The 25501-nt window shown below is 40.7% G+C and overlaps 1 pseudogene across 1 annotated transcript in view; it reads left to right on the top strand.

Annotated features, from left to right (window-relative positions):
* LOC310888710 (arrestin domain-containing protein 3-like) overlaps positions 1-25501 on the top strand; it is a 494161-nt pseudogene that overhangs the window by 433665 nt on the left and 34995 nt on the right. The gene's annotated exons all lie outside the window — the stretch shown is intronic.

Below are 25501 nucleotides of genomic sequence, written 5' to 3' on the forward strand. Positions count from 1 at the left end.
AGCAACACAGAAGTGAGCCTGGACATGGCGACTAGTTTCACCCACCGCAACTGCCGCCCAAATAGCATGAGAGAAAGTATCTACCGATAAATGAACATATTTCAAGCGACCAAATTCTGGAATATGCGTTACGTCGGTCTGCCATAACTGTAAGGACCATAGACCTCTATGGTTCACCATTAAAGACGGGGTCGAAACGTTGTTGACAGTCAGGACATGTTTGGACAATCAATTTGGCATCAGTGATCGATATAGTGAATTGTTTCGCCAAGACTTTGGTGGATTGATGGAAAAAGGCATGGGATAACGGTGCTTGCTCCAGCACCTTAGGCACCAGGGCAGTCAGGGTCATATTAGTTAGCTGGTCAGCGCGTGCGTTACCCTCTGTAAAAATACCGTATAGCATGGTGTGCCTCCGGATGTGAATAATATAATACAGGTGCACTCGCTGCACTACCAAAAATAACAGCTCTATAAATTTTAGAAACAAGTTTTCCTTTGGGATGGGTCTCAAATAAGCCCTCTCAATGTGCTGAGCAACACTTACAGCATATTGCAAGTCCGATACAATATTCAAAGGTGCTAGTTTCTTTCTCCTCTTCTTCTTCTTCTCTTCTTTCTCCTCTAGTCCTTTTCTTTCATCTCTATTTCTTCTCCCTCCTCCTCTTTTACTTCTCCTGTTCTTCCTCCTCTTCTTCTTTTCTTTCTACTCTTCTCATTATTCCTTCTCTTCTTCTTCATCCCCTTCACCTCTTCCTTCTCCTGTTCTTCTTCTTCCTTCTCCTCTTCTTCTTCTTCCACTTCTCCTCTTCCTTCTCCTCTTCTTCTTCCCCTTCTCCTCTCCCTTCTCCTCCTCTACTTCTTCCTTTTCATGTTCTTCTTCTTCCCCTTCTCCTCTTCCTTCTCCTCTTCTTCTTCCTCCTCTTCTTCTTCTTCCTTCTCCACTTCTTCTTCTTCCCCTTCTCCTTTTCTTCTTCCTTCTTGTCTTATTCTTCCCCTTCTCCTCTTCCTTTTCCTTTTCCTCCTTCTGCTCTTCTTCTTCTTCCCCTTCTCATCTTCCTTATTCTCTTGTTCTTCTTCCTTCTTCTGCTCTTCTCCTTCCCATTCTCCTCTTCCTTCTCCTCTTCTTCTTCTTCCTTTTCTTCTTCTTCCTTCTCCTCCTCTTCTTCTTCCCATTCTCCTCTTCCTTCTCCTCTTCTTCTTCTTCCTTTTCTTCCTCTTCCTTCTCCTTTTCTTTTTCTTCTCTTTCTCCTCTTCCTTCTCGGCTTCTTCTTCCTTCTCCTCTTCTTCTTCTTCCTCCCCTTAGCCTCTTCCTTCTCCTCTTCTTCCTTCTCCCCTTCTCCTCTTCCTTCTTCTCCTCTACATCTTTATTTTCCTCTTCTCTTTCCTTCTCCTCTTCTTCTTCTTTCCTGTCTCCTCTTCTCCTTCCTTCATTCTCCTCCTCTTCTTCTTCCTTCGCCTTTTCTTCTTCTTCCTTCTTCTCCTCTTCTTCCCCTTCTCCTCTTCCTTCTCTTCTTATTCCTTTTCCTCTTCTTCTTCTTCCACTTCTCCTATTCCTTCTCCTTTTCTTTTCTTCCTTCTCCTCCTCTTCGTCTTCCCCTTCTCATCTTCTTCTTTTTCCTTCGCCTCTTCTTCTTCCTTCGTCTCTGCTTCTTCTTCCCATCCTCCTCTTCCTTCGTCTCTTATTCTTCCTTCTCCTCTTCTTCTTCTTCTTCTTCTTCTTCTTCTTCTTCTTCGTCGTCGTCGTCTTCTTCTTCTTCTTTCTACTCTTCTTCTTATTCCCCTTCTCCTCTTCTTCTTATTCCCCTTCTCCTCTTCCTTTTCCTCTTTTTCTTCCTTCTCCTCGTTTTCTTCTTCCCCTTCACCTCTTCCTTGTCCTCTTCTTCTTCCTTCTCCTCTTCTTCTTCTTCCCCTTCTCCGCTTCTTCTTTTCCTTCAACACCTGTCCTTCTTCTTTCTCTTCGTCTTCCTCCCCTGGTCCTCTTCTTTCTCCTCTTCTTCTTCTTCCTTCTCCTCTTCCTCTTTTTCCCCTTCTCCTCTTCTTCCTTCTACTCCTCTTCTTCTTCATTCTTTTCTTCTTCCCCTAATACACTTCTTTTTTCCTTCTACTCCTATTCTTCTTCCTTCTACTCCTCTTCATCTTCCCCTTCTGCTCTTCTTCTTCCTTCGCCTCTTCTTCCGTCCCCTTCTCGTCTTCCTTTTCTTCTTCTGCCTTCTCCTCGTCTTCTTCTTCCTCATCTCCTCTTCCTTCTCTTCTTCTACCTTCTCCTCTTTTTTTCTTCAACTTCTCCTCTTTCTTCTCCTGTTCTTCTTCCTTCTCCTCTTCTTCTTCTTCCCCTTCTCCTCTTCCTTCACTTCATCTTCCTTCTCCACTTCTCCTCCTCCTCCTCTTCTACTTCTCCTTTTCTCCTCTTCCTTCTCTTCTTTATCTTCATTCTCCTCCTAATTTTATTCCTGCCCCTTTTCTTCTTCGTCCTTCTCCTCCACTTCTACTTCCCCTTCTCATCTTCCTTCTCCTCCTCTTCTTCCTTTGCCTTTTATTCTTCTTCCCCTTCTCCTCTTCCTCGCCTTCCTTCTACACCTATACTTCTGCCTTCTCCACTACTACTTCTTCCCCTTCTCCTCTTCTTCTTCCTTCTCCTCTTCTTCGTTTTCCATCTCCTCTTTTTTCTCCTCTTCTTCTCCTTCCTTTTCCTCTTCTTCTTCTTCCCCTTCTCCTCTTCCTTCTCCTCTTCTTCTTCTTCTTTCACTTCTTGTTCTTCCCCTTCTCAACTTCCTTCTCTTCTTCTTTTTCCTTCTCCTCTTCTTCTTCTTCCCCTTCTCCTGTTTTTTCTCCTCCTCCTCTTCTTCCTTCTTCTCTTCTGCTTCTTCCCCTCTCTTCCTTCTCCTCTTCTTCTTCCTTCTCCTCTTCCTTCTCCTCCTCTTCTTCTCCTTTTCCCATTCTTCAACTCCCCTTCTCCTCTTCCATCTCATCCTCTTCTTCTTTCCATTCTCCTCTTCCTTCTCCTCTTCTTCTTCCTTCTCCTCTTCTTCTTCCCCTTCTCCTCTTCCTTCTCCTGTTAGTCTTCCCCTTCTCCTCTTCCTTCTCCTCTTCCTATTCCCTTCTCCTCTTCCTTCTCCTCTTCTTCTTCTTCCTTCTCCTCTTCCTTCTCCTCTTCTTCTTCTTCCTTCTCCTCTTCTTCTTCCCCTTCGCCTCTTCCTTCTCCTCCTCTTCGTCTTCCTTGTCCTCTTCTTCTTCTTCTCTCTTCCCTTCTTCTTCTTCCCTCTCCTATACGTCTCTTCCCCTTCTCCTCCTTCACCTTCTTATTCCTTCTTCGCTTCTTCCTCTTACTTCTCCTCTTCCTTCTCATCTTTTTCCTCTACCTTTTCTTCTACCACCTTCTCCTCTTCCTTCTCCTGTTCTTTTTCTTCCCATTCTCCTCTTCCTTCTCTTCTTCTTCCTTCTCCTCTTCTTATTCTTCCTTCTTTTCTTTCTCTTCCTTCTCTTCTTCTTCCTTCTCCTCTTCTTCTTTCCCCTTCTCCTCTTCGTTCTCTTCTTCTTCCTTCTCCTCATCTTCCCCTTCTCCTCTTTCTTTTCTTCTTCCATCTCCTCTTCTTCTTCTTCCTTCTACTCCTTTTCTTCTTCCTTCTCCTCTTCTTCGTCTTCCCCTGCTCCTATTCCTTCACCTCCTCTTCTTCTTCCATCTCTTCTTCTTCTTCCCCTTCTCGTCTTCCTTCTCCTCGTCCTCTTCTTCCTTCTCCTATTCCTTAACATCTTCTTCTTCTTCCTTCTCCTCCTCTTCTTCTTTCTTCTCCTCTTCCTTATCCTCTTCTTCTTCCCCTTCTCCTCTTTCTTCTCCTCTTCTTCTTCTTCCTTTTCCTCTTCTTCTTCCTTCTCCTCTTCCTTCTCCTATTCTTCTACTCTTCATTCTCCTCTTCTTCTTCCTTCTCCTCTTCCTTCTCCACTTCTTCTTCCTTCTCCTCTTCCATAACCTCCTCTACTTCTACTTCCCCTTCTCCCCTTCCTTCTCTTCTTCTTCCTCCCCTGCTCCTCTTCCTTCTCCTCTTCTTATTCCTTCTTCTCTGCTTTTCTACCTTTTCCCCTTCTTCTTCTCCCCTGCTCCTGTTCCTTCTCCTCTTCTTCTTCTTCCTTCTCCTCTTCTTCTTCCCCTTCTCCTCTTCCTTCTCCACTTCTTCTTCCTTCTCCTCTTCTTCTACTCCCCTTCTCCTCTTCCTCACCGTCTTCTTCATCTTCCTTCTCCTCTTCTTCTTCTTCCTTCTCCTCTTCTTCGTATTCCCTTCTCTTCCTTCTCCTCTTCTTCTTCTTTCTGTTCCTCTTCCTTAACACCTTCTTCTTCTTCCTTCTTTTCTTATTCTTCTTCCCTTCTCCTCTTCCTTCTCCTCGTCTTCTACTTCCATTCTGCTCTTCCTTCCCATCTTCTTCATTCTCTTCTTCTTCTTTCTCCCCTTCTCCTCTTCCTTCTCTTGTTCTTATACTTCCTTCTCCTCTTTCTTAACCTCTTCTTATAATTCCTTTTCCTCTTCTTCATCCCCTTCTTCTCTTCATTCCCTTCTTCTTCTTCCTTCTCTACTTCTTCCTTCTCCTCTTCTTCTTCCCTTTTTCCTCTTCCTTCTAAGCTGCTTCTTCTTTTACTTCTCCTCTTCCTTATCCGCCTCTTCTTCTTCCTACTCCTCTTCTTCTTCCTCATATCCACTTCATTCTCTTCTTCATCTTCTCCTCTTCTTTGTATTCCCTTCTCTTCCTTCTCCTCTTCTTCTTCTTTCTGTTCCTCTTCCTTAACACCTTCTTCTTCTTCCTTCTTTTCTTATTCTTCTTCCCTTCTCCTCTTCCTTCTCCTCTTCTTCTACTTCCATTCTGCTCTTCCTTCCCGTCTTCTTCATTCTCTTCTTCTTCTTTCTCCCCTTCTCCTCTTCCTTCTCTTGTTCTTATACTTCCTTCTCCTCTTTCTTAACCTCTTCTTATAATTCCTTCTCCTCTTCTTCCTCCCCTTCTCCTCTTCCTTCTCTTCTTCACCTTCCTTCTCCTCTTCTTCCCCTTCTTCTCTTCTTATTCTTCCTTCTCCTCTTCTTCTTCCCATTCTCCTCTTCATTCCCTTCACCTTCTTCTTCCTTCTCTTCTTCTTCTTGCTTCTCCTCTTCTTCTTCCCTTTTTCATCTTCCTTCTCTGCTTCTTCTTCTTTTCCTTCTCCTCTTCCTTAAACTCTTCTTCTTCCTTCTCCTCTTCTTCTACTTCCCCTTCTTCTTCTTCCTTACTCTCTTCTTCCTCTTCTCCTCTTCCATCTCTTCTTCTTCTTTCTTCTCCTCTTCCTTAACCTCTTTTTCTTCTTTTCTCCGCTTCTTCTACCTCCCCTTCTTTTTCTTCCTTCCTCTCTTCTTCTTCCCCTTCTCCTCTTCCTTCTCCTCTTCTTCTTCTTCCTTCTCCTCTTCTTCTTCCCTTTTTCCTCTTCCTTCTCTGCTCCTTCTTTTCGTTTTCCTCTTCCTTAACCTCCTCTTTTTCTTCCTTCTCGTCTACTTCTACCTCCCCTTGTCCTCTTCCTTCTCCTTTTCTTCTTCTTCCTTCTCCTTTTCTTCCTCCCCTTCTCCTCTTCCTTCTCGTCTTCATCTTCCTTCTCCTCTTCTTTGTATTCCTTTCTCTTCCTTCTCTTGTTCTTCTTCCTTCTCCTCTTCCTTCTCTTGTTCTTCTTCTTCCTTCTCCTCTTCCTTCTCTTGTTCTTCTTCTTCCTTCTCCTCTTCTGGTTCCCATCTCCTCTTCCTTCTCCTCTTTGTTCTTCCCTTCTCATCTTCCTTCTCCTCTTCTCCTTCTCCTCTTCTACTTCCTCCCCTTCTCCTCTTCCTTCTCCTCTTCTTATTCTTCCTTCTCCTCTTCTTCTTCTTCCCCTTCTCCTCTTCCTTCTCCTCTTCTTCTTCCTTCTCCTCTTCCTTAAACTCTTCTTCCTTCTCCTCTTCTTCTACTCCCCCTTCTTCTTCCTTCCTCTCTTCTTCTTCCCCTTCTCCTCTTACTTCTCCTCTTCTTCTTCTTTCTTCCCTTCTTCTTCTTCCTCCTCTTATTACCCTTCTCCTCTTCCTTCTCCTCTTCTCCTTCTCCTCTTCTAGTTACTCCCCTTCTCCTCTTCCTTCTCCTCTTCTTATTCTTCCTTCTCCTCTTCCTTTACCTCTACTTCTTCTTCCTTCTCCTCTTGTTCTTCCTTCGTCGTCTTCTTCCTTCCTCTCTTCTTCCTCCCCTTCTCCTCTTCTTTCTCGTCTTCTTATTCCTTCTCTTCTTCGTATTCCCTTCTCTTCCTTCTCCTGTTATTCTTCCCCTTCTTGTCTTCCTTCTCCACTTCTTATTCCCCTTCTCCTCTTCCTTCTCCTCTTCTTCTTCTTCTTCCTTCTCCTCTTCTTCTTCCCGTTCTCCTCGTCCTTCTGCTCTTCTTCTTCTTTCTCCTCTCCCTTAACCTCTTCTTCTTTTTTCCCCTCTTCTTCTTCCCCTTTTCCTCTTCCTTCTCCTCTTCTTATTCTTCCTTCTCCTCCTCCTTAAACTCTTCTTCTTCCTTCTCCTCGTCTTCTACTTCCCCTTCTCCTCTTCCTTCTCCTTTTCTTCTTCTTCCTTGCCTCTTCTTCCTCCCCTTCTCCTCTTCCTTCTCTTCTTCATCTTCCTTCTCCTCTTCTTCGTATTCCCTTCTCTTCCTTCTCTTCTTCTTTTCCTTCTCCTCTTCCTTAACCTCCTCTTCGTCTTCCTTCTCCTCTTCTTCTTCCCCTTCTCCTCTTACTTCTCCTTTTCTTCTTCTTCCTTCTCCTCTTCCTTAACCTCTTCTTCTTCCTTCCCCTCTTCTTCTTCCTTCTCCTGTTCTTCTCCTTCCCTTCTTCTTCTTCCTTACTCTCTTCTTCTTCCTCTTCTCCTCTTCCATCTCCTCTTCTTCTTCTTTCTCCTCCTTTTCCTTAACCTCTTTTTCTTCTTCTTTCTCCTCTTCTTCTACCACCCATTCTCCTCTTCCTACTCCTCTTCTTTTTCTTCCCTCTCCTCTTCTTCTACTTCCCCTTCTTCTTCTTCCTTCCTCTCTTCTTCTTCCCCTTCTCCTTTTCCTTCTCCTCTTCTTGTTCTTCATTCCCTTCTTCTTCTCTTCCTCTTCTTCTTTCCCTTCCCCTCTTATTTCTCCTCTTCTTATTCTTCCTTCTCATCTTCCTTAACCTCTTCTTGTTCCTTCCCCTCTTCTTCTTCCCCTTCTCCTCTTCTTCTTCCTTCCCCTCTTCTTCTACTTCCCCTTTCTCCTCTTCCCAATCCTTTTCTTCTTCTTCATTCTCCTCTTCTTCTTACCCTTCTCCTTATCCTTCTCCACTTCTTCCTTCTCCTCTTCTTCTTCCTTCTTCTCTTCTTCTTCTTCCTATTCCCCTCTTCTTCATCTTCTCCTCTTCCTTACCCTCTTCTTCTTCCTTCTCCTCTTCTTCTTCCCCTTATCCTCTTCCTTCTCTTCTTCATCTTCCTTCTCCTCTTCTTCTTATTCCCTTCTCTTCCTTCTCCTCTTCTTCTTCTTTCTGTTCTTCTTCCTTATCATCTACTTCTTCTTCCTTCTCCTCTTCTTCATTCTCCTCTTCTGCTTCCTCCCTTTCTCTTCTTCCTTCTCGTCTTCTTATACTTCCTTCTGCTCTTCCTTAACGTCTTCTTCTTCTTCCTTTTCCTCTTCTTCTACTTCCCAGTCTCCTCTTCTGGTGCCAACACAGAAATTTTGTTTTTTTTGACCATGGGGCGCTTTACTCGGCACCCGGCCTGATGTCCGCAGACCGGTCTCTATTTCTAAGGGGAAAACGGATCCTAGTCCCGGAGCTAGCAGGGCTCGTTGAGAGGGCTTTAAACTAGGAAAGAAGGGGGATGGGGCTGAAAGAAGGCCTGTTGGAGCTGTGCCGGGGGGAACAATGGCAAAGCCGGGGAAAAAGGCAATGGCCCAAATGAAGTGCATCTACACTAATGCACGCAGCATGGGCAACAAACAAGAGGAGCTGGAAGCCATCTTGCAGCAGGAAGTCTATGACTTGGTTGCCATCACGGAAACATGGTGGGACCACTCTCATGACTGGAGTGCTGCAATGTCTGGCTATAGGGTCTTCAGAAGGGACAGGCAGCACAGAAGGGGTGGTGGTGTGGCTCTCTATATTAGAGAGTGTTTAGATGTTGAGGAACTTGAGGCTGGGAATGATAAGGTTGAGTCCCTGTGGGTTAGGATCAGAGGGAAGGCCAACAAGGCAATCATCCTGGTGGGGGGTCTGTTATAGACCACTGAACCAGGATGAGGAGACGGATGAGGAGTTCTACAGGCAGCTGGCAGAAGTTGCGAAATCGTCAGCGCTTGTTCTCGTGGGGGACTTCAACTTCCCAGACATATCCTGGAAGCAAAACACAGCCCAGAGAAAGTAGTCTAGGAGGTTTCTGGAGAGCGTGGAAGATAGCTTCCTGACGCAGCTGGTTAGAGAGCCTACCAGGGGAGGTGCCCCGCTAGACCTTCTGTTCACAAACAGTGACGGACTGGTGGGAGATGTGGTGTTCGAGAACTGTCTTGGGCAGAGTGACCACGAAATGGTTCAGGTCTCTAGTCTTGGCGAAGTCAGGAAGGGGACCAGTAAAACCGCTGTCTTGGACTTCCGGAGGGCTGACTTTGAGCTGTTCAGGACACTGGTTGGCAGAGTCCCTTGGGAGGAGTTTCTGAAGGGCAAAGGAGTCCAGGAAGGCTGGGCACTCCTTAAGAAGGAAATCTTAATGGCTCAGGAGCGGTCTGTCCCCACGTGCCCAAAGACGAGCCGACGCGGAACTAGACCGGCCTGGCTGAGCAGAGAGTTGTGGCTCGAGCTTAGGAGAAAAAGGAGGGTTTATAATCTTTGGAAAAGAGGGCGGGCTACTCAGGAGGACTATAAGAATGTTGCGAGGCTGTGCAGGGACAAAATTAGAAAGGCCAAAACTCATCTGGAGCTCAATCTGGCTACTGCCGTTAAAGATAACAAAAAACGTTTTTACAAAAACATCACCACAAAAAGAAGGACTAAGGAGAATCTCCATCCTTTACTGGATGTGGGGGGAAACTTAGTTACTAAGGATGCAGAAAAGGCTGAGGTGCTCAATGCCTTCTTTGCCTCAGTCTTTAGCGGCAAGACCGGTTGTTCTCTGGATACCTGGTACCCTGAGCTGGTGGAAGGGGATGGGGAGCAGGATGTGGCCCTCACTATCCACAAGGAAATTGTTGGTGACCTGCTACGGCACTTGGATGTGCGCAAGTCGATTGGGCCGGATAGGATCCACCCGAGGGTACTGAGCGAACTGGCGGAGGAGCTGGCCAAGCCGCTTTCCATCATTTATCGGCACTCCTGGCTATCAGGGGAGGTCCCAGTCGACTGGCGGATAGCAAATGTGACGCCCATCTACAAGAAGGGCCGGAGGGTAGACCTGGGGAACTATAGGCCTGTTAGCTTGACCTCAGTCCCAGGGAAGCTCATGGAGCAGATTATCTTGAGTGTCATCACGCGGCACTTGCAGGGCAAGCAGGCGATCAGGCCCAGTCAGCATGGGTTTATGAAAGGCAGGTCCTGCTTGACGAACCTGATCTCCTTCTATGACCAAGTGACGCGCTTGGTGGATGAGGGGAAGGCTGTGGATGTGCTTTACCTTGACTTCAGTAAGGCTTTTGACACCGTTCCCCACAACATTCTCCTCAAGAAACTGGCTGCTCGTGGCTTGGACTGGCGTACGCTTCGTTGGGTTAAAAACTGGATGGATGGCCGGGCCCAAAGAGTTGTGGTGAATGGAGCCAAATCCAGTTGGAGGCCGGTAACTAGTGGAGTCCCCCAGGGCTCAGTACGGGGGCCAGTCCTCTTCAATATCTTTATCGATGACCTGGATGAGGAGATCGAGTGCACCCTCAGTAAGTTTGCAGATGACACCAAGTTAGGTGCATGTGTCGATCTGCTCGAGGGAAGGAAGGCTCTGCAGGAGGATCTGGATAGGCTGGACCGATGGGCTGAGGTCAGCTGTATGAAGTTCAACAAGGCCAAGTGCCGGGTCCTGCATCTGGGGCGTAACAACCCCAAGCAGCGCTACAGGCTGGGAGATGAGTGGTTGGAAAGCTGCCTGGCAAAGATGGATCTGGGAGTACTGGTTGATAGTCGGCTGAATATGAGCCAGCAGTGTGCTCAGGTGGCCAAGAAGGCCAACAGCATCCTGGCTTGCATAAGAAGCAGTGTGGCCAGCAGGTCTAGGGAGGTGATTGTGCCCCTGTACTCAGCTCTGGTGAGGCCGCACCTCGAGTACTGTGTTCATTTTTGGGCCCCTCGCTACAGGAAGGACATGGACGTGCTCGAGAGAGTCCGGAGAAGGGCAACGAAGCTGGTGAGAGGTCTGGAGAACAAGTCTTACGAGGAGCGGCTGAGGGAGCTGGGAATGTTCAGCCTGGAGAAGAGGAGGCTCAGGGGAGACCTCATCGCTCTCTATAGGTACCTTAAAGGAGGCTGTAGAGAGGTAGGGGTTGGTCTATTCTCCCACGCGCCTGGTGACAGGACGAGGGGGAATGGGCTAAAGTTGCGCCAGGGGAAGTTTAGGTTGGATATTAGGAAGAACTTCTTTACTGAAAGGGTTGTTAGGCATTGGAATGGACTGCCCAGGGAGGTGGTTGAGTCGCCATACCTGGAGGTCTTTAAAAGACGTTTAGATGTAGCCCTTAGTGATATGGTTAAGTGTAGGACTTGTTAGTGTTAGGACAGAGGTTGGACTAGATGATCTTGGAGGTCTCTTCCAACCTAGACGATTCTGTGATTCTGTGATTCTGTCATTCCTTCTCTTCTTATTCTTCCTTCTCCTCTTCCTTAACCTCTTCTCCTTCTTCCTTCTCCTCTTCTTTTTCCCCTTCGCCTCTTCCTTCTCCTCCTCTTCTTCTTATTTCTCTTTTTCTTTTTCCTTCTCCTCTTCCATAACCTCCTCTTCTTCCTTCTCCTCTTCTTCTACTTCCCCTTTTCCTCTTCCTTATCCTCTTCTTCTTCCTTCTCCTTTTCTTCTTCCCCATATCCTCTTCCTTCTCTTCTTCCTCTTCCTTCTACTCTTCTTATTCCGTTCCCTTCCATCTCCTCTTCTTCTTTCCGTACCTCTTCCTTAACATCTTCTTCTTCCTTCTTTTCTTATTCTTCTTCCCTTCTCCTCTTCCTTCTCTTCTTGTTCTTCCCTTCTGCTCTTCCTTCTCCTCTTCTTATTCTTCCTTCTCCTCTTCTTCTTCCCCTTCTCCTCTTCCTTTTTCCCTTCTCCTCTTCGTTCACCTCTTCTTCCTTCTCCTCTTCTTCTACTTCCCAGTCTCCTCTTACTTCTTCTTCTTCCTTCTCCTCTTCCTTAACCTTTTCTTCTTCCTTCCCCTCTTCTTCCCCTTCTCCTCTTCCTTCTCCATTTCTTCTTCTTCCTTCTCTTCTTCTTCTTCCTTCACCGATTCTTCTTCACTTTTTCCTCTTCCTTCTCTGCTCCTTCTACTTTTCCTTCTCCTCATCCTTAACCTCCTCTTCTTCTTCCTTCTCGTCTTCTTCTACTTCCCCTTGTCGTCTTCCTTCTCCTTTTCTTCTTCTTCCTTCTAATCTTCTTCCTCCCCTTCTCCTCTTCCTTCTCTTCTTCATCTTCCTTCTCCTCTTCTTCGTATTCCCTTCTCTTCCTTCTCCTGTTAGTCTTCCCCTTCTCCTCTTCCTTCTCCTCTTCCTATTCCCTTCTCCTCTTCCTTCTCCTCTTCTTCTTCTTCCTTCTCCTCTTCCTTAACCTCTTCTTCTTCTTCCTTCTCCTCTTCTTCTTCCCCTTCTCCTCTTCCTTAACCTCTTCTTCTTCTTCCTTCTCCTCTTCTTCTTCCCCTTCTCCTCTTCCTTAACCTCTTCTTCTTCTTCCTTCTCCTCTTCTTCTTCCCCTTCTCCTCTTCCTTCTCCTCTTCTTCTTCTTCTTTCTCCTCTTCTACTTCCCCTTCTCCTCTTCCTACTCCTCTTATTTTTCTTCCTTCTCCTCTTATTATACTTCCCCTTCTTCTTCTTCCTTCCTCTCTTCTTCTTCCCCTTCTCCTCTTCCTTCTCCTCTTCTTATTCTCTTTTCTCCTCTTCCTTAACCTCTTCTTCTTCTTTCTCTTCTTCTTCTACTTCCCCTTTCTCCTCTTACTATTCCTTCCTCTCCTTAACCTCTTCCTTCTCCTCTACTTATTCTCCTCTTCCTTAAAATCTACTTCTTCCTTCTCTTCTTCTTCGCCTTCTCCTCTTCCTTCTCCTCTTCTGCTTCTTCCTTCTCCACTTCTTCCTTCTCCTCTTCCTCTATTTCCCCTTCTCCTCTTCCTTACCCTCTTCTTCTTCTTCCTTCTCCTCTTCTTCTTCCCCTTATCCTCTTCCTTCTCTTCTTCATCTTCCTTCTCCTCTTCTTCTTATTCCCTTCTCTTCCTTCTCGTCTTCTTCTTCTTTCTGTTCCTCTTCCTTATCATCTCCTTCTTCTTCCTTCTCCACTACTTCTTCCCCTTCTCCTCTTCCTTCCCCTCTTCTACTTCTTCCTTCCCTTCTTCTTCTTCCTCCTCTTCTTCTTCCTCTTCTCCTCTTCGTCCTCCTCTTATTATTTTCTTCTCCTCTTCCTTAACCTTTTCTTCTTCTTTCTCGTCTTCTTCTACTTCCCCTTCTCGTCTTCCTACTCCTCTTTTTTCTTCCTTCTCCTCTTATTCTACTTCCTCTTCTTCTTCTTCCTTCCTCTCTTCTTCTTCCCCGTCTCCTCTTTCTTCTCCCCTTCTTCTTCATCCTTCCTCTCTTCTTCTTTCCCTTCTCCTCTTCCTTCTCCTCTTCTTCTTCTTCTTCATTCCCTTCTTCTTCTTCTTCCTCTTCTTCTTTCCCTTATCGTCTTCCTTCTCCTTTTCTTAAGCTTTGTCCTCCTCTTCCTTAATCTCTTCTTCTTCCTTCTCCTCTTCTTCTATTTCCCCTTCTCCTCTTCCTTACCCTCTTCTTCTTCTTCCTTCTCCTCTTCTTCTTCCCCTTATCCTCTCCCTTCTCTTCTTCATCTTCCTTCTCCTCTTCTTCTTATTCCCTTCTCTTCCTTCTCGTCTTCTTCTTCTTTCTGTTCCTCTTCCTTACCATCTACTTCTTCTTCCTTCTCCACTACTTCTTCCCCTTCTCCTCTTCCTTCCCCTCTTCTACTTCTTCTCTTCTTCATCTTCCTTCTCCTCTTCTTCGTATTCCCTTCTCTTCATTCTCCTCTTCCTTAACCTATTCTTCTTCTTCTTTCTCCTCTTCTTCTACTTCCCCTTCTCCTCTTCCTACTCCTCTTCTTTTTCTTCCTTCTCCTCCTATTCTACTTCCCCTTCTTCTTCTTCCTTCCTTCTCTTCTTCTTCCCTTCTCCTCTTCCTTCTCCTCTTCATCTTCCTTCTCCTCTTCTTCTTCCCTTCTCCTCTTCCTTCTCCTCATCTTCTTCTTCTTCCCTCTTCTCTTCCTTCTCCTCTTCTTCTTCCCCTTCTCCTCTTCCTTTTTCCCTTTTGCTCTTCCTTCTCCGCTTCTTCTTTTCCTTCTCCTCTTCCTTAACCTCCTCTTCTTCTTCCTTCTCCTCGTCTTCCTCCCCTTCTCCTCTTCCTTCTCTCCTTCATCTTCCTTCTCCCCTTCTTCGTATTCCTTTCTCTTCCTTCTCCTCTTCTTCTTCTTACTTCTCCTCTTCCTTCTCCTCTTCTTCTTCTTCCTTCTTCTCTTCCTTAACCTCTTCTTCTTCTTCCGTCTCCTCTTCTGGCTCCCCTTCTCCTCTTCATTCTCCTCTTCTTCTTCTTTCTCCTCTTCCTTAACTTCTTCTTCTTCTTCCTTCCTCTCTTCTTCTTCCTTCTCCTCTTCCTTCCACTCTTCTTCTTCCTTCTCCTCTTCTTCTACTTCCCCTTCTTCTTCCTTCCTCTCTTCTTCTTCCCCTTCTCTTCTTCCTTCTCCTCTTCTTCTTCCTTCTCTTCTTCTTCCTCCTCTTCTTCTTCCTCTTCTCCTCTTCCTCCTTCCTCTTCTTATTTACTTCTCCTCTTCCTTAACCTCTTCTTCTTCTTTCTCCTCTTCTTCGACTTCCCCTTTCTCCTCTTCCTACTCCTTTTCTTCTTCTTCCTTCTCCTCTTCTTCTGCTTCCCCTTTTCCTCTTCCATCTCCTCTTTATCTTCCATCTCCTCTTCTTCTTCCTCCCCTTCTCCTCTTCCTTCTCCTCTTCTTATTCTTCCTTCTCCTCTTCCTTAAACTTTTCTTCTTCTTCCTTTTCCTCTTCTTCTTACGCTCCTCCTCTTCCTTACCCACTTCTTCATCTTCATTCTCCTCTTCTTCTTCCCCTTATCCTCTTCCTTCTCTTCTTCATCTTCCTTCTACTCTTCTATTTATTCCCTACTCTTCATTCTCCACTTCTTCTTCCTTCCCTTCTCCTCTTCTTATATTTCCTTCTCCTCTTCCTTAACCGCTTCTTCTTCTTCCTTCTCCTCTTCTTCTTCCACTTCTCCTCTTACTTTTCATCTTCTTATTCTTTCTTCTCCTCTTCCTTAACCTCTTCTTCTTCTTTCTCCTCTTCTTCTACTTCCCCTTTCTCCTCTTACTATTCCTTTTCTTCTTCTTCAGTCTCCTCTTGTTCTTATCCTTCTCCTCTTCTTCTGCTTCCCTATTCCTCTTCCATCTCCTCTTCATCTTCCATCTCCCCTTCTTCTTCTTCCCTTCTCCTCTTCCTTCTCCTCTTCTTCTTCTTCCTTCTCCTCTTCCTTAACCTCTTCTTCTTCTTCCTTCCCATCTTCTTCTTCCTTCTCCTCTTCCTTAAACTCTTCTTCTTCCTTCTCCTCTTCTTCTACTTCCCCTTCTTCTTCTTCCTTCCTCTCCTCTTCTTCCCCTTCTCCTCTTCAATCACCTCTTCTTCTTCTTCTTTCCCTTCTTCTTCTTCCTCCAATTCTTATCACACTTCTCCTCTTCCTTCTCCTCTACTTATTCTTTTTTTCTCCTCTTTCTTAACCTCTACTTCTTCTTCCTTCTCCTCTTCTTCTTCCCCTTCTCCTCTTCCTTCTACTCTTCTTTTTCTTCCTTCCCTTCTTCTTCTTCCTAGTCTTCTTATTACCCTTCTCCTCTTCCTTAACCTATTCTTCTTCTTCTCTCCTCTTCTTCTACTTCCCCTTCTCCTCTTCCTACTCCTCTTCTTTTTCTTCCTTCTCCTCCTATTCTACTTCCCCTTCTTCTTCTTCCTTCCTCTCTTCTTCTTCCCTTTCTCCTCTTCCTTCTCATCTTGTTCACTCTCCACTTCTTCTTCCTCCTCCTCCTCTTCTTCTTCTTCCCCTTATTCTCTTCCTTGTCCTCTTCTTCTTTTCTCCTCTTCCTTAAACTCTTCTTCTTCTTCCTTCCCCTCTTCTTCTTCCTTCTTCTCTTCCTTAAATTCTTCTTCTTCCTTCTCCTCTTCTTCTACTTCCCCTTCTTCTTCTTCCTTCCTCTATTCTTCTTCCCCTTCTCCTCTTCCTTCTCCTCCTCTTCTTCATTCCCTTCTTCTTCTTCTTCCTCTTCTTCTTTCCCTTATCCTCTTATTTCTCTTCTTCTTATTCTTTCTTCTCCTCTTCCTACTCCTATTCTTCTTCTTCCTTCTCCTTTTCTTCATCCCCTTTCTCCTCTTCCTACTCCTTTTCTTCTTCTTCATTCTCTTCTTCTTCTTACCCTTCTCCTCTTCCTTCTCTTCTTCTCCTTCTTTCTCTTCTTCTTCTTCCTTCTCTTCTTCTTCTTCCTTCTTCTCTTCCTTAACCTCTTCTTCTTCTTCCGTCTCCTCTTCTCGTTCCCCTTCTCCTCTTCATTCTCCTCTTCTTCTTCTTTCTCCTCTTCCTTAACCTCTTCTTCTTCTTCCTTCCCATCTTCTTCTTCCTTCTCCTCTTCCTTAAACTCTTGTTCTTCCTTCTCCTCTTCTTCTACTTCCCCTTCTTCTTCCTTCCTCTCTTCTTCTTCGCCTTCTATTCTTCCTTGTCCTCTTCTTCTTCCTCTTCTCCTCTTCCTCCTCCTCTTCTTATTTACTTCTCCTCTTCCTTAACCTCTTCTTCTTCTTTCTCCTCTTCTTCTACTTCCCCTTTCTCCTCTTCCTACTCCTTTTCTTCTTCTTCCTTCTCCTCTTCTTCTGCTTCCCCTTTTCCTCTTCCATCTCCTCTTCATCTTCCATCTCCTCTTAATCTTCCATCTCCTCTTCTTCTTCCTCCCCTTCTTCTCTTCCTTCTCCTCTTCATATTCTTCCTTCTCCTCTTCCTTAAACTTTTCTTCTTCTTCCTTCTCCTCTTCTTCTTCCCCTTATCCTCTTCCTTCTCTTCTTCATCTTCCTTCTACTCTTCTACTTATTCCCTACTCTTCCTTCTCTTCATCTTCCTCTTCTTGTTGCTCTTCCTTATCATCTACTTCTTCTTCCTTCTCCTCTTCTTCTTCCCCTTCTCCTCTTCCTTCTCCTCTTCTTCTTCTTCCTTCTTCTCTTCCTTGGCATCTTCTTCTTCCTTCTTTTCTTATTCTTCTTCCCTTCTCCCCTTCCTTCTCCTCCTCTTCTTCTTCCCTTCTGCTCTTCCTTCTCCTCTTCTTCATTCTCCACTTCTTCTTCCTTCCCTTCTCCTCTTCTTATATTTCCTTCTCCTCTTCCTTAACCGCTTCTTCTTCCCCTTCTCCTCTTCTTCTTCCCCTTCTCCTCTTACTTCTCATCTTCTTATTCTTTCTTCTCCTCTTCCTTAACCTCTTCTTCTTCTTTCTCCTCTTCTTCTACTCCCCTTTCTCCTCTTACTATTCCTTTTCTTCTTCTTCAGTCTCCTCTTGTTCTTATCCTTCTCCTCTTCTTCTGCTTCCCCTTTTCCTCTTCCATCTCCTCTTCATCTTCCATCTCCTCTTCTTCTTCTTCTTCCCTTCTCCTCTTCCTTCTCCTCTTCTTATTCTTCCTTCTCCTCGTCCTTAACCTCCACTTCTTCTTCCTTCTCCTCTTCTTCTACTTCCCCTTCTTCTTCTTCCTTCCTCTCTTCTTCTTCCAATTCTCCTCTTCCTTCTCCTCTTCTTCTTCTTCTCCTCTTCCTTAACCTCTTCTTCTTCTTCCTTCCCCTCTTCTTCCCCTTCTCCTCTTCCTTCTCTTCTTCTTCATTCCCTTCTTCTTCTTCTTCCTCTTCTTCTTTCCCTTATCGTCTTATTTCTCTTCTTCTTATTTTCTTCTCCTCTTCCTAGTCCTATTCTTCTTCTTCCTTCTCCTCTACTTCATCCCCTTTCTCCTCTTCCTACTCCTTTTCTTCTTCTTCATTCTCTTCTTCTTCTTACCCTTCTCCTCTTCCTTCTCCTCTTCTTCATTATCTTCTTCTTCTTCCTTCCTCTCTTATTCTTCTACCTGTTCTCCTCTTCCTTCTCTTCTTCTCCTTCTTTCTCTTCTTCTTCTTCCTTCTCTTCTTCTTCTTCGTTCTCCTCTTCATATATTTCCCCTTCTCCTCTTCCTACTCCTCTTTTTCTTCTTTCTTCTCCTCTCCTTCTTCCGCTTCTCCTCTTCCTTCTCCTCTTCATCTTCCTTCTCCTCTTCTTCTTCACATCTCTTCATTCTCCTCTTTTCTTCCCTTCTCATCTTCCTTCTCCTCTTCTCCTTCTCCTCTTCTACTTCCTCCCCTTCTCCTCTTCCTTCTCCTCTTCTTATTCTTCCTTCTCCTCTTCTTCTTCTTCCCCTTCTCCTCTTTCTTCTCCTCTTCTTCTTTTCTTTCTTAATCACTTCTTCTTCCTTAAACTCTTCTTCTTCCTTATCCTCTTCCTTAAACTCTTCTTCTTCCTTTTCTTCTTCTTCTTTTTTCACCTCTTCTTCATCGTCCTTCTCCTCTTCTTCTTCCCTTCTCTACTTCCTTCTCCTTTTCTTCTTCTTTCCTTCTCTCTCTTTTCTCCTCTTCTTCCTTCTCCTCTTCTTCTTCCTCCCTTTCTCCTGTTCCTTCTCTTCTTCTTCTTCTTCTTCCTTTTCCTCTTCCTTAACCTCTTCTTCTTCTTTCTCCTCTTCTTCTACTCCCCTTTCTCCTCTTACTATTCCTTTTCTTCTTCTTCAGTCTCCTCTTGTTCTTATCCTTCTCCTCTTCTTCTGCTTCCCCTTTTCCTCTTCCATCTCCTCTTCATCTTCCATCTCCTCTTCTTCTTCTTCTTCCCTTCTCCTCTTCCTTCTCCTCTTCTTATTCTTCCTTCTCCTCGTCCTTAACCTCCACTTCTTCTTCCTTCTCCTCTTCTTCTACTTCCCCTTCTTCTTCTTCCTTCCCCTCTTCTTCTTCCTCTCCTGTTCTCCTTTTCCTTTTCCTCATCTTCTTCTTCCTTCTCCTCTTCATTCTCCTCTTCTTCTTCTTCTTCCTTCTTCTCTTCTTCTTTTTCTTCTTTTCCTCTTCCTTGTCTTCTCCTTCCTTCTCCTCTTCTTTTTCGTTGTCCTCTTCATATATTTCCCCTTCTCCTCTTCCTACTCCTTTTCTTCTTCTTCCTTCTCATCTTTTTCTTACCCTTCTGCTCCTCCTTCTCCTCTTCTTCCTTCTGTTCTTCTTCTTCCTTCTTCTCTTCTTCTCCTTCCTATTCTCCTCTTCCTTCTCTTCTCCTTCCTTCTCCTCTTCTTCTTAGTTCTCCTCTTCATATATTTCCCCTTCTCCTCTTCCTACTCCTCCTCTTCTTCTTCCCTTCTCATCTTCCTTCTCCTCTTCTCCTTCTCTTCTTCTTCTTCCTCCCCTTTTCCTCTTCTTTCTCCTCTTCTTATTCCTCCTTCTCCTCTTCTTTAACCTCTTCTTCTTCTTTCTTCTCTTCTGCTTCCCCTTCTCCTTTTCCTTCTTCTTTTCTTCTTCTTCCTTCTCATTTTCTTCTTCCCCTTCTCTTCCTTCTCCTCTTGTTCTTCCTTCTATTCTTCAAATTCCTCTTCAGATTATTCTTGTTCTTAATCATCATCCTCTTCCTCTTCCTCCTCCTCTTCTTCTTCTTCTTCTTCTTCTTCTTCTTCTTCTTCTTCTTCTTCTTCTTCTTCTTCTTCTTCTTCTTCCTCAAGTTCTTCAAATTCTTAAGTCTTCTTTAAATACTTCTTCAAAATCTTCCTTTTCTTTTTCTTCAAATTCTTCAAATTCTTCTTCTTCAAATTGTTGTTCTTCTTCTTCAAAGTCTTCATATTCTTAAAATTCTTCAAATTCTTCAAATTCATCTATTTCATCCTTTTTCTTCTACAAATTCTTCAAATTCTTCTTCAAATTCTTCTTCAAATTCTTCATTTTCTTCTTTATATTCTTCATCAAATTCTTCATACTCTTCAGTCTTCTTCAAAATCTTCTTCAAATTCTTCTTCTTCTTCTTCTTCTTCTAACTGTTCTTCAAATTCTTCAAATTCTTCATATTCTTCTTCAAATTGTTCTTCTTCAAATTGTTCTTCTTCAAATTGTTCTTCTTCAAATTGTTCTTCTTCTTCTTCTTCTTCTTCTTCTTCAAATTCTTCAAATTCATCACATTCTTCAAATTCCTCTTCAAATTCTTTCTTCGCTTAATCATCCTCTTCTTCTTCTCCTTCTTCTTCAAATTCTTCTATTTCAAATTCTTCCTCAAACTCTTCAAATTCACCAAATTCATCAATTATTCAGATTCGTCAAGCTGTTTCAAATTCTTCCTCAAATTCATCTTCTTCAACTACTTCTTCTTCATCAAACTCTTCAAATTCTTCTTCTTCAAATTGTTCTTCTTCTTCTTCTTCAAATTCGTCAAATTATTCAAATTCATCTTCAAATTCTTCATATTCTACTTCTTCAAATTCTTCAAATTCTTCCTATTCTTCTTCTTCCAATTCTTCAAATTCTTCTTCTTCAAATTGTTGTTGTTCTTCTTCTTCTTCTACAAATTCTTCAAATTCTTCAAATTCTTCTTCAAATTCTTCATATTCTTCTATATATTCTTCATCAAATTCTAAAAATTCTTCAAATTCTTATTTGACGTCTTCTTCAAAATTTTCTTCTTCCCATTCTTCTTCTTCAAATTCTTCTTCAAATTCTTCATATTGTTCTTCAAATTCTTGAATTCATCAAATTCATAAAATTCTTCAAATTCACCAAATTCATCACATTCTTCAAATTCTTCAAATTAATCTTCCTTTTCCTCTTCATCTTCTTCCTCTTCTTCTTCTTCTTCTACTTTTTCTTCTTCAAATTCTTCATATTCTTCCTCAAACCCAATTCCCCAAATTCATCAAATTATTCAAATTCGTCAAGTCCGTCAAATTCTTCCTCAAATTCATCTTCTTCACCTTCCTCAAATTCTTCAAATTCTTCAAATTCTTCATCAAATTCTTCCATTCTTCAAATTCCTCCTCAAATTATTCTTCTTGTTCTTAATCATCATCCTCTTCTTCTTCTTCAAATTCTTCAAATTCTACAAATTCTTTAAATTCTTCTTCAAAATCTACCTCTTCTTCTTCAAATTCTTCTTCAAATTCTTCCAATTGTTCTTCTTCAAATTCTTCTTCAAATTCTTCTTCTTCTTTAAATTCTTCTTCAAAATCTACGTCTTCTTCAAATTCTTCTTCAAATTCGTCAAATTCTTCTCGAAATTCATCAAATTCTTCATATTTTTCAAATTCTTAAATCATCAAATTCATAAAATTCTTCAAATTCACCAAATTCATCACATTCTTCAAATTCTTCAAATTAATCTTCCTTTTCCTCTTCATCTTCTTCCTCTTCTTCTTCATCTACTTTTTCTTCTTCAAATTCTTCAAATTCTTCATCAAATTCTTCCATTCTTCAAATTCCTCCTCAAATTATTCTTCTTGTTCTTAATCATCATCCTCTTCTTCTTCTTCTTCAAATATTCAAATTCTTCAAATTCTTTAAATTCTTCTTCAAAATCTACCTCTTCTTCTTCAAATTCTTCTTCAAATTCTTTTAATTGTTCTTCTTCAAATTCTTCTTCAAATTCTTCTGCTTCTTCAAATTCGTCAAATTCTTCTTCAAAATCATCAAATTCTTCATATTCTTCAAATTCTTAAATTCATCAAATTCTTAACATTCTTCAAATTCACCAAATTCATCACATTCTTCAAATTCTTCAAATTAATCTTCCTTTTTCTCTTCATCTTCTTCCTCTTCTTCTTCTTCTTCTACTTTTTCTTCTTCAAATTCTTCAAATTCTTCCTCAAACCCTTCTAATTCCCCAGATTCATCAAATTATTCACATTCGTCAAGTTCGTCAAATTCTTCCTCAAATTCATCTTCTTCACCTTCTTCAAATTCTTCAAATTCTTCAAATTCTTCATTTAATTCTTTCATTCTTCAAATTCCTCCTCAAATTATTCTTCTTGTTCTTAATCATCATCCTCTTCTTCTTCTTCAAATTCTTCAAATTCTTCAAATTCTTTAAATTCTTCTTCAAAATCTACGTCGTCTTCTTCAAATTCTTCAAATTGTTCTTCTTCAAATTCTTCTTCTTCTTCTTCTTCTTCTTCTTCAAATACTTCGGCTTCTTGAAATTCGTCAAATTCTTCTTGAAATTCATCACATTCTTCATATTCTTCAAATTCTTAAATTCATCAAATTCATAAAAATCTTCAAATTCACCAAATTCATCACATTCTTCAAATTCTTCAAATTAATCTTCCTTTTCCTCTTCATCTTCTTCCTCTTCTTCTTCTTCTACTTTTTCTTCTTCAAATTCTTCAAATTCTTCATCAAATTCTTCCATTCTTCAAATTCCTCCTCAAATTATTCTTCTTGTTCTTAATCATCACCCTCTTCTTCTTCTTCTTCAAATTCTTCAAATTCTTCAAATTCTTTAAATTCTTCTTCAAAATCTACGTCTTCTTCAAATTCTTCTTCAAATTCTTCAAATTGTTCTTCTTCAAATTCCTCTTCTTCAAATTCTTCTTCAAATTCTTCTGCTTTTTCAAATTCGTCATATTCTTCTTGAAATTCATCAAATTCTTCATATTTTTCAAATTCTTAAATCATCAAATTCATAAAATTCTTCAAATGCACCAAATTCATCACATTCTTCAAATTCTTCAAATTAATCTTCCTTTTCCTCTTCATCTTCTTCCTCTTCTTCTTCTACTTTTTCTACTTCAAATTCTTCAAATTCTTCATCAAATTCTTCCATTCTTCAAATTCCTCCTCAAATTATTCTTCTTGTTCTTAATCATCATCCTCTTCTTCTTCTTCAAATTCTTCAAATTCTTCAAATTCTTTAAATTCTTCTTCAAAATCTACGTCGTCTTCTTCAAATTCTTCAAATTGTTCTTCTTCAAATTCTTCTTCTTCTTCTCCTTCTTCTTCAAATACTTCGGATTCATGAAATTCGTCAAATTCTTCTTGAAATTCGTCACATTCTTCATATTCTTCAAATTCTTAAATTCATCAAATTCATAAAATTCTTCAAATTCACCAAATTCATCACATTCTTCAAATTCTTCAAATTAATCTTCCTTTTCCTCTTCATCTTCTTCCTCTTCTTCTTCTTTTTCTACTTTTTCGTCTTCAAATTCTTCAAATTCTTCCTCAAACCCTCTAATTCCCCAAATTCATCAAATTATTCAAATTCGTCAAGTCCGTCAAATTCTTCCTCAAATTCATCTTCTTCACCTTCTTCACCTTCTTCAAATTCTTCAAATTCTTCAAATTCTTTAAATTCTTCTTCAAAATCTACGTCTTCTTCTTCAAATTCTTCTTCAAATTCTTCTTCAAATTCTTCTGCTTCTTCAAATTCGTCAAATTCTTCTTGAAATTCATCAAATTCTTCATATTCTTCAAATTCTTGAATTCATCAAATTCATAAAATTCTTCAAATTCACCAAATTCATCACATTCTTCAAATTCTACAAGTTAATATTCCTTTTCCTCTTCATCTTCTTCCTCTTCTTCTTCTTCTTCTACTTTTTCTTCTTCAAATTCTTCAAATTCTTCCTCAAACCCTTCTAATTCCCCAAATTCATCAAATTATTCAAATTCGTCAAGTTCGTCAAATTCTTCCTCAAATTCATCTTCCTTTTCTTCTTCTTCAAATACTTCAAATTCTTCAAATTCTTCATCAAATTCTTCCATTCTTCAAATTCCTCCTCAAATTGTTCTTCTTGTTCTTAATCATCATCTTCTTCTTCTTCTTCTTCAAATTCTTCAAATTCTTCATCAAATTCTTCCATTCTTCAAATTCCTCCTCAAATTATTCTTCTTGTTCTTAATCATCACCCTCTTCTTCTTCTTCTTCAAATTCTTCAAATTCTTCATTTAATTCTTCCATTCTGCAAATTCCTCCTCAAATTATTCTTCTTATTCTTAATCATCACCCTCTTCTTCTTCTTCTTCAAATTCTTCAAATTCTACAAATTCTTTAAATTCTTCTTCAAAATCTACCTCTTCTTCTTCAAATTCTTCTTCAAATTCTTCCAATTGTTCTTCTTCAAATTCTTCTTCTTCAAATTCGTCACATTCTTCATATTCTTCAAATTCTTAAATTCATCAAATTCATAAAATTCTTCAAATTCACCAAATTCATCACATTCTTCAAATTCTTCAAATTAATCTTCCTGTTCCTCTTCATCTTCTTCCTCAAATTGTTCTTCTTCAAATTCTTCTTCTTCTTCTTCTTCAAATTCTTCTGCTTCTTCAAATTCGTCATATTCTTCTTGAAATTCATCAGTCTTCATATTTTTCAAATTCTTAAATCATCAAATTCATAAAATTCTTCAAATTCACCAAATTCATCACATTCTTCAAATTCTTCAAATTAATCTTCCTTTTCCTCTTCATCTTCTTCCTCTTCTTCTTCTTCTACTTTTTCTTCTTCAAATTCTTCAAATTCTTCATCAAATTCTTCCATTCTTCAAATTCCTCCTCAAATTATTCTTCTTGTTCTTAATCATCACCCTCTTCTTCTTCTTCTTCAAATTCTTCAAATTCTTCAAATTCTTTAAATTCTTCTTCAAAATCTACGTCTTCTTCAAATTCTTCTTCAAATTCTTCAAATTGTTCTTCTTCAAATTCTTCTTCTTCTTCAAATTCTTCTGCTTCTTCAAAGTCGTCATATTTTTCTTGAAATCATCAAACTTCATATTTTTCAAATTCTTAAATAATCAAATTCATAAAATTCTTCAAATTCACCAAATTCATCACATTCTTCAAATTCTTCAAATTAATCTTCCTTTTCCTCTTCATCTTCTTCCTCTTCTTCTTTTTCTACTTTTTCGTCTTCAAATTCTTCAAATTCTTCCTCAAACCCTTCTAATTCCCCAAATTCATCAAATTATTCAAATTCGTCAAGTCCGTCAAATTCTTCCTCAAATTCATTTTCTTCACCTTCTGCAAATTCTTCAAATTCTTCAAATTCTTCAAATTCTTCAAATTCTTCAAATTCTTCAAATTCTTTAAATTCTTCTTCAAAATCTACGTCTTCTTCTTCAAATTCTTCTTCAAATTCTTCTTCCAATTCTTCTTCTTCTTCAAATTCGTCAAATTCTTCTTGAAATTCATCAAATTCTTCATATTCTTCAAATTCTTAAATAATCAAATTCATAGAATTCTTCAAATTCACCAAATTCATCACATTCTTCAAATTCTACAAGTTAATATTCCTTTTCCTCTTCATCTTCTTCCTCTTCTTCTTCTTCTTCTACTTTTTCTTCTTCTTCAAATTCTTCAAATTCTTCCTCAAACCCTTCTAATTCCCCAAATTCATCAAATTATTCAAATTCGTCAAGTTCGTCAAATTCTTCCTCAAATTCATCTTCTTCACCTTCTTCAAATTCTTCAAATTCTTCAAATTCTTCATCAAATTCTTCCATTCTTCAAATTACTCCTCAAATTATTCTTCTTGTTCTTAATCATCATCCTCTTCTTCTTCTTCTTCTTCTTCTTCTTCTTCAAATTCTTCAAATTCTTCATCAAATTCTTCCATTCTTCAAATTCCTCCTCATATTATTCTTCTTGTTCTTAATCATCATCCTCTTCTTCTTCTTCAAATTCTTCAAATTCTTCATCAAATTCTTCCATTCTGCAAATTCCTCCTCAAATTATTCTTCTTGTTCTTAATCATCACCCTCTTCTTCTTCTTCTTCTTCTTCTTCAAATTCTTCAAATTCTTTAAATTCTTCTTCAAAATCTACGTCTTCTTCAAATTCTTCTTCAAATTCTTCTTCAAATTCTTCAAATTGTTCTTCTTCAAATTCTTCTTCTTCTTCTTCAAATTCTTCTGCTTCTTCAAAGTCGTCATATTCTTCTTGAAATTCATCAAACTCTTCATATTTTTCAAATTCTTATATCATCAAATTCATAAAATTCTTCAAATTCACGAAATTCATCACATTCTTCAAATTCTTCAAATTAATCTTCCTTTTCCTCTTCATCTTCTTCCTCTTCTTCTTCTTCTTCTACTTTTTCTTCTTCAAATTCTTCAAATTCTTCCTCAAACCCTTCTAATTCTCCAAATTCATCAAATTATTCAAATTCGTTAAGTTCGTCAAATTCTTCCTCAAATTCACCTTCTTCTTCTTCTTCTTCAAATTCTTCAAATTCTTCATCAAATTCTTCCATTCTTCAAATTCTTCCTCAAATTATTCTTC

The sequence above is a fragment of the Anser anser genome, assembly GCF_964211835.1.
Source record: "Anser anser genome assembly, chromosome: W".
NCBI lineage: Eukaryota > Metazoa > Chordata > Aves > Anseriformes > Anatidae > Anser > Anser anser.